This window comes from Melanerpes formicivorus, unplaced genomic scaffold, assembly GCF_026170545.1.
Source record: "Melanerpes formicivorus ecotype bairdi unplaced genomic scaffold, bMelFor1.0.p_v2 SCAF_37, whole genome shotgun sequence".
NCBI lineage: Eukaryota > Metazoa > Chordata > Aves > Piciformes > Picidae > Melanerpes > Melanerpes formicivorus.
The window spans coordinates 5,778,570-5,789,499 of NW_027142389.1; positions in this window are offsets into that span (position 1 = coordinate 5,778,570).

The following is a 10,930-nucleotide window of genomic DNA, read 5'->3' on the forward strand; positions in this document are numbered from 1 at the left end:
TGTTTTTACACCTGGTATTGTCTCCTCCACGTATCTCTAAGTCAGGCTGATATCAGCATGGACTAAATATGTTGCTGGCTATTACCAAAATTAGGGCTCCTTTCAACATGCTGAAGGCAACAGTTGCTGGCAGAAATTAAGGAACTGTTTAAATCTTTGTGCTATCTCCCACATTTCCAGAGTTACAGCACAGTGCAATTTTTAGTTGCCCTTTTCCAATTCTTCCCCCCCCCGCCCCCAAACCAATCCCTATTTATGCCTGATGATAGGGGATGTTTCATACTCAGTTCTGATTAAAAGCCTGTGAAATAATTTCTCTTAATTTAGTCTGGGGTTGTTGTTTTACTTTCTTATTTTTCCCTGACTGGTTTTAAATATAACAGATGATTTTGCAATGTATGGGAGGAAAAGCTATTTATAGATGCTCTTCCTAATAACACTTCAAAGTGCAGCGTTTTGTCTTTAATTCTTCTAGTTCTCCAGCTGTGGAAAAAAAATTCTTTTCCTAAAATATTATAGAGCCTCAGAACTACAAGCACAGAATGAAAGGCAGGTGCTACTCTCAATTCCCAGGTACTCTGCCCTGGAATGCTGTAGCTACAAGGTTCACGCATAACACGATTCAACGTGTGTGTTCGAGGAAGAAAATGGAAGTGACTTGAGGTAGATGAGAATTCCTGATTCTCTGAAGGATTTGCTCTACCCTCTCTTTTGAGAAAAGGTTTATTTTAGCAAAGACTGAAGGCCACTTGCAAGAATAAAAGCAGCTTTTTCCTCTAAAGGCACTCATCCCCCAGCTGGACACTAATACAAATTCATCCTGACTGTTATGAATTGCTTCTCAGTATTGATGCACTGGCTGCTGACCACTTTATGTATTGGTCAGTCTGAATCCTACAGAGCGGGTTGTGAGGGAAAGCATTCTTAACTGCAGATTGAGACTGATGCCTATTTCTGCCAAAGTAGGGGAGAACACTTGGGTTGTTATAAATTACCCCTAGATTACCCAAATTTGCATCCCCTGGTATTCCATCCCCAAACTTTGTACAATGAACTCAGCATTTCTGAAGAACGTTATTTGTTCTTTTATTGAAATGTTGCCATCAGAAAGCATAGTTTGTTCCCATCCATAATTCAGAGTTCCCTTCAGAAAAGGCAGAAGCTGACTGTTCAGATATATTGAGACTATCATAGCCTGCAGCACCTGCTGCAATGCATTATTGATATTCAGTGGTGGCACTGACGCATTTCTCTGAGCATATGCTTTGCTCTGGAGTGGAGAACTCCAAATGGAAAGATATTTCCTGTGGACTTTCTTTTCCTGATCCTTTCCCAAGATGGATACTTGCAAAGAGTTACCTCTACACAACTCTAAACCTAGGCTGCAGTGTCTTGAGGAAAGCTCCAGTTTTCTTATTACCATTTATTATATATTTTTCAAAGTGTCTTTATTTTTTCATTCTTCATCTTTTCTTTTGCTCCCCAAAGGGAGACAGTTCAGAGGGAGTAAGCAAGGCTGGCAGAGTTGTGTCCTCGGTGCACTCAGGGCCCTGGCAAAGCTCCTGTAACAGCAACAATCAGTTTGTACTGATGAGGTAGTTTCTGTACACCCTATCCCTGCCCTCTCTGAGGTCTCTCCAACCAGTACCCATCAGTCAATCAAGTATTTTCTTTTGGGACTCAAAGGAATTTTCCTTCTTGCTAAATTGAAGTAAAGCAGGGTTCTCCTTCCAGGATGAAACTCAGTTCCTTATGACTGAGAGCAACCTAGCCTGCTGGAAAAGTTCATGTTCCTGACAGGACATGAAGGCTCGGTCTCATTCAGACCTTATTCAAAGGAAGTCTGCTGTTAATTCTTAGTCTCTTAGATGACATCACTCATGACATCATCATTACAGCAGCAAAGGGCACAAGCGGAAATGGAGAAATGAATCCACAATATGCAATTTATTGCTGCAATTTTTAAATGCCAAGTGAGTTAGTCTATAAAAGCCACTGGCTAATTACTTTGTACTTTGGTTTGTTTTGTTGTTGTTGGGTTTTTTGTGTGTGTTCTTGACTGGAACAATGAATCATTAAGTAAGTGAGAAGTTGAAGACACCATGCTGAGGAGAACTGTCTAGCATCAATAAGCAGAGAAAAATCTGATTCTGAGAGCAGTCTCATCAGTTACTACATAATTTAAATGGAAGTTGGATGATCCTGAAGGGTTTTAGAATCTCATCTACACAGCCCCATTACTCATTCTCCCAACATTTCATGGCAATCGAAGGCTGCTTTTATGCTCTCAGACAAAAATAAAATTGCAGGGATCCTGCTAAATTTATGTAAATATGTATGCCCCATATATAATGAAATGGTTCACTGCTAAGAGTTTAAAGAGGGGAGACTTCCACAATTCTTTTGGTGTAGCATGAGTTCTCAAATCCTACACCAATGGGCTATTTTTAATGCGAACAGACCTGCTCCTCTCTCTCCTGCTTCCTAATCAATCGCTAATTACCATTAGCAAAATTGATACTCAGAGATTAAACACACTGAGAACAAATATTTTCAACAGCTTCTGTTTTAACCTTTAATACCAGGGGGCAATTAAATTCCTGAAGTATGACCCTTGTCTTCCTAACCCTGTGCCCACATCTCCTGTACCCACTGTTTGCTCTCACCAGGCTTCTTCCTCACTGAAACCCTAATGACTAATTTCATGCTTGAAGTGAAAAGCGAACTCCCTGGGTGAATGGCAGTGAGCACATCAGCTTTGAAAAGCTTACAGTACTTACTCTGAAACCCACCCAGGGAAATAACTATTTTGGTTGAAGCAATAAGCTGTACATTAGTGCCAAAACAAAGCTGCTGCCAGGTTAATACACTGACATCTAGTCAGAAAACCAGAACTTTCATAAGGTAATTGGAAAGGTTTCTGATTTAGCCTAGAGTGGCACAGAATTCAAGACAGGAACAACACAGGAAATTAAAAAGCTTGCACATGCACTGTTAGGCATCTCATGACATCTCTTTATGTTCTTAGCACACCAGAAAGAAGTGGTAAACATGAGTTTTATTTCTTACAAATATTCCAGATCCACAAAACAACGGACAGAGAACAGCAACAACTGTGAAGTACCAAAGTCTGGCAATAGACAGAAGCATGCAGGGGTGAAAGGTTGAAAGCCTGCTCAAGCTCACTCCCCAAAACAGTCAGCAGCTTTGTGAATGGAGACACTCAACTGTTTTGCTGCTTGAGAAGGGTAACATAACCCCCAACTGCAAGCAGTTTACAAAACACGCATTCGGGCTGGCAAGAATTCCGCGCAGCCTGCTTTGGTTTTGCTTTTCCCTTCCCTGAAGACTTCCTGCTTTGAAGTCACTAATATCTTCTTTGTTTATTATTTACAGAGACTTGCAAGAGAAGAGAAATCCAGGCCAGTGACACACGTATGTGACTGCTGCTGCAGATAACAGGTGACAGGATAGATCAGCTGCAACTTGTCTAGTGCTTAGTGTTCTAACCTTAGTGCTTATCCAGGTCAGAACTACCAAAGCAAAAGTCTATCCATGGCTGGGAAATTGGCCTCCAGCTGTGTGCAGGACAGCCATGTGCTGTCCTCACAAAATGTGAGCCAAAAGATGATCAAAGTTACCCATCTTGCATTTTGATGCACTACCCAGATTAAAATCTACGATTGAGATGTGCATTACACACACACAAACCGGTAAGCCTTGTTAAACAGCAGCACTGGATCACCTGCTCACACCTCAACAAGAAAACCTGAACCAAGTGGAAGTGCATTTGTGGCTCACACACTCTCCCAGGAAAGCCCTAGGCCACAGCTAAAGTAAAGAACTGATAACATCTTTTTGAAGACTCTGTCTTGTAGAGTGGATGATGAGAGTGACCTCTTGCCAAGGCCTGCACGGCCACTGGAGGTGGCTGAACCACAACTGCATCCCTAGCATAAAGCAATTTTCAAAACGACACAGCCTGGGCAGTTAGCACATTTGTAAGAGTTCCTTAGTTGGGAAAAATGAAATACTGGCACAAACACCACCGTGGCCAGCATCATTGCCTGGAGGGTGGGGATTTATTTGTGCAGCTGTGGCAGCCTGCTGAGACAATGGTTTGGGCAGAAGAGGCCTTCATCGGCTTCACTAAGTCTCTCCTCTGGCTGGTGCAATCTTCCCTCAAAAGGCTACATTCAGGAAGCACGCACAAGGCACCAGCAAATACTTGTGAAACATCTCAAACCTGTGCAGGCTTTGGGTTTTTTGACATGAAAAGCTCTGTTCACACAAATATCTCCTATGGTTTAAGGTGTTACCAAGTTTCTCATCAAATGAGTTTAAACACTTATCTTGAACCCTTTCAAGATCTGCTAGCCTAAGGTTCCACACAGTATGTCTGCTTCAGGATAGATGTCCTCCTCAGCCTTTATTTCCCTTGCTCTTGTTTGCTCTCCCCCATGCTGGCTGTGGGGCTGTTCACAGAAATGTGTTAACACAGAAATCTATTCATAGTCCTGGGCTCTAAGTGAGCTTTCTCATAATGAAAAAGGAGTAAGTTCTTCTCTTGTGAGCAGACTACATAAAATGTCATCTCTATTATTCTTGTTCCCTCACAGATTTAAGAGAAATGAGTCATAGTTTTGAGTAAGTGGAATTACAGGTGACTGCAGTGATTATGGGTTTATTACTGCTCAACCTATCAGCTTTCTGATTAAGATTCATCGGATCACTGGGCTAAGAAATCTCATTAGATATTTTCCTTACAAGCAGTACGTTTTCACAGAAAGGCATGATGTCTCAACCAGATGAAACCAAAGACATGCAAAAAAAGCTTCTGCCTGGCAGAGTTCTGTTTAACTTTTTATTCTGCAGCACACACACAAAAGTTTACAGCAGGCAGTTATGCTACCGTATCATGTGGCATTAAGATGGCAGTGTCACACAGACAAAATCCAGCAGACACCAAGGTGAGTTTCACTGTAGAGGTCTGTTCACATTATCACAGTAAGGCAGTGTCCTAAACAAGGGTGCAGAGTGTTGTAAACCAGCCCCTGACATAATCAGGCAATTCTCAAATGGTCAGTTAATCCATTTAATTCCTGCCACGATGGTGACGCCAAGTCAATTTCTTGGTGCCAGCGATCTGGACTACAAACCAGATGCTTGGAATAAATCAGGGAAACAAAACACCTGCACAGAGCAGTCCTTCCAGAAACATGCTGAGACCAGATAAAATTCATTTTGCAAAATTCCTCCATTTGTATTTTCTAGATAGACCTTTCTTGTACAGAAAAATCTACACAACCAGCCTCACGTCTCCTTACTATTACGAATGCCTTTCCTGCTTATTGCCATAAAACTGCTCATTAGTTTTCATTAACAAATAGAACCAGAAACAAAGCACATTCAAAGTGGAGAGTTAATTTGTCTTAGAAAAGTTGGCACTATAAAATGGAGCAACCTCTCCATGTACGTTAATCATTTGGCTCGGGGCATAATGCCACATGTTAGGAAAGCATGCTTAATATGGTGGTGCCTTAGCTCCTGCAAGTGTGTCTCAATCCACAATGGAATAATTAGGGTTACAGACTAAGTACTTAAATTACTTCCCCCCCCCTTTTCCCTCTCCCCCATTTGCCTTTTCCATAGTTTTTGTTTGTTTTTCCCCTTTCTTGGAGCTGTATATGTATTTTGATCTGGTATTCAGACAGTTACAAACTGTCAGATTTCATTTATTTGGTTTGGGGATTTAGGTAATTATTGCAGCAGTCTGTTTTCTTTCATTTTTTCTCCGTCAAACACCAGCTTTTGTAGGACTCAGAATTATAACTGGCAAAAAATCAATGCAATATACCACGGATCTCAGATGAACAGAAGGAGAGTAAGAGGATTTATATCGCAAGAGCAAGGAATATTTTTATTTGCCTTTTCCAACAACAGATTTTCGAGTGAGTAGGCTTCATTCAACTGCCTACTGTGAAACTCCTCAACCATTTTCTCTAATGCCCTGTAATCCACTTTGTGCATAACATTTGAAATACCAGAGTGGCAAATACTGAACCTTGCAAGGGTAACAAAAAACCTGAAAGCTCCGAGTGTTTTTCACCTAGATCCTCCCACAAAACATGGATAGCGCCAAAGCGGCAGCACGCGCGTTGCAGGATCACGCGACAGACTTAAAGTGACAAGAAGATTTCTTTGGAAGATCAGAGTTTAGCAGTGATGTTGAGATACTTGCCAAAGCAGAGAATGCATTGGGTTGGAAGGGACCTTCACAGGTCCTCTAGCCCAACTGCCCCCGCAGTGAGCAGGGGCATCTTCAACTAGATCAAGTTGCTCAGAGCTGTCTAACCTGACCTGGAACATTCCCAGGGATGGGGCATCTACTGCCTCTCTGGATGACCTGGGTCAGTGTTTTACCACCCTCACTGTAAACTAATTCTTCCTTGTATCTAGCCTAAACCTACCCTCTTTGGTTTAAACCCATCATCTGTGCTGCAGAAATCCACACATACAGGTTAAGCACTGCCCTGAAGTCCTCTGCAACCTCTGATAACTCCATTCTCCCAAAGCTAAGCTAGCAAGACAAGAGCAGTGTGTTTCCTTTCAGATCCCTGCTTCAGCAGCAGGTTCACAGAACAGATAGTCCTAGGTTTCTATTTTTGTTTTCTCTAAACATCGACAAGCATTAATAATTCATTTCATAAATCATATTGGGATGCCATCATGAATGATGTCACCTTCAGAAGCTAAAACAACCAGTGACTTCCATTACATACTTGGTAAGTCCTCATTCTGTCTCAGTTTACACACATCATGAGCTGTCAGACCTCATTTCCTGCCACCTCCTTGTCAGAGCTCTGCCTGATGTCGGGCATCAAACAACGCCCTTGAAGCTCACGCCGCTGCCTTTTTACTTCTCCCAGGCAGCGCTCCCTCCGCCTTCGGAGGATGCAAGGAAAAGGGTGACATTTGTGAGTCTGCATCAAGCAAACCAAACTAATCTACCTACTCATTTGTAAGCAGTTTGTTTAAATAGCAGTCCCAAATGATTAAGCACTAAATAAATAAATAAGCCTGCAAACAGCAGAAATTTCTGATCTTTCTGTCCTTGAACTGCTTCCCACAAACTTGGTAATCAGCAGCAGCTTTGTTCTGATTATAAGTTATTGGATGGGATCATTTTGCATATAAATTCATCTCTACTTTTAAATTTAAATATACTTTAAATGGTATATTCAGTGCAGCAAGCTCAGACATTTGCCATCAGTACTGCTGATAATGTGGCTTTTAGCAGAGCAGATTCTGACAGAGCTGTTTCCTTGGAAAGTGACAGTGTACTTCTCCGCGATGCCTCTTATAACATTCCAACTATTTCTAACTTCTCAAGCATACCATTAAAACATATGTCATTAAAAATAAATTACCATATATCTATAATTGTAAAAACAGCATTAATCCCAGGGGTACTGTGCTAATGATGGCCACAGGTAGATATGAATCTTACAAACAGAAATACCCTGTATCTGCAAAGCACTGGTTTCAGTCCTGTGCCATGCCAGCAAAGCACAGACACAGAGCTGCCCGTGGAAGGCAGGGCCCATACCCAAATTCAGGTATGTTCCATAAAGCACCACATCCACTCTTGTCAGAAGCCAGTGAGCTCTGCCTGTCTTTCTAGGTCAGATTTCTTTTGTTCCATCTTCCAGAGCACAATCTGCAGCTGCTCTCTCTCTGTGTTTACTTCAGCTTTGCATGGCAATAAGAATGATCTAAGTCACCTGAACCCAGTTACACAAAATAAAAGTAGTTCCCACGTGGACATTAAAGTACACCTTTATTTTCACTTCATGGCCACCTCTGTGCATTTTCACTGCACTAATAAAAATCGGTCCATGTACTAACTCCAAAGGGAGCCATGTGCTGACAAGAGGTAAAAGCTTCATAAATACCACCTGCAATGCTTCCCACTTCTGTTGTTTGATCTGCAATGGTTTAGAAGTTCAGGAAAACCATGATGGACATGCACTTGGAAACTCTATGGAGAAGGTTATAGAAAACATTTTGAGACTAAGTAAGAGTCCAAGACACTACCACGTGTGGCTTCTGTGTTGTGGATAGATTTATCATGCATTGTCTAAGCAAAATCCAAGGAAGCTTTTATTACTCTTGTTTCTAGATTATGGCCCTAAGCTGCTGCTCAGTGGCTTTTGCTGAGGAGGTTTTGAGGTTTGAAAAGTTCTCACAGGTTCTCCTAACGTGAGTTTTAAGCAAATAACCAACTGACACATTTTAAGAGGTGACCTAATTTAAGATCCCTTGTGAACCATTAATGAATTCATCATGTTGATTTATTCCATCCAGTGCCTGCTTTGTCTATTCCCATTACCTCCTAAGAAAATTAAAAAGTCTTTTAATTATTAAAGTCTAAAGAAGTCTTATGAAGTCTTTAATTTATTAAACTATCTTTCACAGATTACAAATGCATCATACACAAGTGACTGCTCTATATGAGAGCCAACAGGAAGAGAATTCAAGCCTCTAGTGTTCTAGAAGAATCCACTCAAAGACCGACTGAGCGCATCCTCTATCACCAATTCACACCACTGCTCATGACATGTCAGTTGTGGCTTGTTTCTCAGACTACAGCTGAGAAAAGCAAGCTTATTCAACGGGGCTGTGATGCCTCAAACAAGGTTCAGCATGTTGGAGAACACAATACCTATTTCTGACTGCCTGCTAGCCATGATAAGTTACTAACACTTCATGGAAACAACTTCCTAAGCAAGCTGCATTTTCCAAGCACAGCTAGCATCTGCTGCTTGTGTTTCAAAACTCAGCACCTTCCAAATTTCATTCAGCTGGACAGCAAGTGCAGTTGGAAAGGTCTCACAACAGAAGTGCAGGTGGGCCTACTATTTCTCTGAGCTGCTTGGGAAAAGGTCCCTTAAACAAAGACTTTAATTCTGTGTGGTTAGCTGCTTCTCTAAAGGGAAGAGAAGGGCAGAAAAGCAGGGCTGAAACTAAAGATGTCTTTTCCTACGACCACCAGTCTATATTACAGATACCAGCCCATCTATGTGACACAGAGAGGTTATAGATAGCACTATGTATACATCAAGAAGTGAAAAAAGCATATTGGTTATGTGAATTGATTGCAATTCTCATGTTAAGCTTTCCTTTGAGCTGTTCAGCATGGTAGGACCTTTGTTCTCCCTGATAGATATCTAGCCCTCACTGCTGTTGAAAAAAGAAGTTTGATTTGGGCAATGAGTGGATTCTAAAGGCTCAAAGTCAGGTTCTGAATTTTCTCTTGTGGCTTAACTTGATGATTGTGCAAAGATTACACTCAACAGGAGTAGTCATGGAGGGCTGCAAAGCAGAAACCAGAGAGGTCTGCACAGAGGCCAGAAAATACCCCAACACACAGATTTGCATGAAGTGGAGGCATTTAAGTTTAGAATCTTCTACATACAAAGGACAGCAAAAAATGTTAATGAGTCCTAAATCTGCTATGACATTCAAGTACACCAAGCCTTTGGAGAATGCCCCCATTAAACAGCCTCCATATGCTAACATGTTCTAAATTACCCAGCTTAGCTTCTCCCCTCTGCAGTCCTGAGTGGGAGCACCCACACCCAATTAACAGGGTTCATTGCATTTGCTGAATGTCTCTACACAGACAAGCCAAGCAAAAGAGACACAGGCTGAAGGCTTGTGATTTATTCCTGTGCTTGGTTCTGAGAGTTCAAACCCCAAGATTCAAGAGAGTTCACCTTGACAGAGTAGTTGTAGTCTACCACTATCATTTTTCATGGAATTACTGCTTCTTGCTTGTCCAACATCCCCTCTTGCCATATGGCATCCCTAACAACAGCTGAGATCAGTTGCAGAACAAAGCTGATAGGTCATCCCTCTTGGGGTTTTTACTCAATTTTTTGTTTGTTTGGTTGGTTTTTTTAATCAAAATGTCCAACAGATTATGTGATGATTAGCATGGAATCACAGAACCTTCGGGGCTGGCAGGGATCTCCAGAGATGAATTTTTTTCCTGGGGTTTTCTTTCTCCCTTGGTGAGTTTGGTTGTTTTTTTTTTTTTTTGCATTTTCATCTAATTCTTTGCCAGAAATAACAAACACAAACTCTTCTGTCTTGAAGATAAACCCTGACATCTCCCCCTTCTCTTCCATGGCTATTTCTGCTGAGAACACAGAGTCTAGTTCGGGCTTAGACAATTAGGGATCAGCAGTGCTGAAACAGATTGAGTAGCAATGTGTCACAGCCAAAAGAATCCCTGCTTCTGTAGGAGTGGATGAGAAAGACACAAGAGGCACGAAGGATACTGCCTCTCATGCTTCAGCTTTCCAAACCAAAATACACCTCAAACGTCCATGACAGATGTAGTCTGTGCAGCTTTCTAAGAGTAGCTCAAAGTCTGCTCTGGGGCATTTAAAATTGGAGACAAGGAACATTAGAGGACACTTGTAGGTCTGTTGTAGTATTTCTTTACAACAAACCTGCTAATTCTGTTCAGTTTTATACTTCATTACGTGCCAGATGCTGTGTTAGAAGGAAAGCAAAGTCCTATGGATACCCAGTGCCACTTACAGAGTTCCTAGCTGACTATGCTCACACTTGATTCCCGAAGAAAACAAAACACAGAGATTTTGTCCATTTATCCTTTCTTTCCCCCTTAAACTAAGGATTCCAAAGATCCAAACTTTCAATAGCTTTCAACACATTTTGAGGCTGAGCATATAGACTGGTGTACAATTATTTGTTATTCCCCTCTTTCCCCCCCACAAATTAACATAGAACTAATCTGTGCTTTAAAAATCCATTGGGTTTCAAAATAACATTCATTTCTAGACACAACCTCTCTAAGTGTAAATTCCAAGTGGATCTCAGTGTTGGCACGGTGAATTGT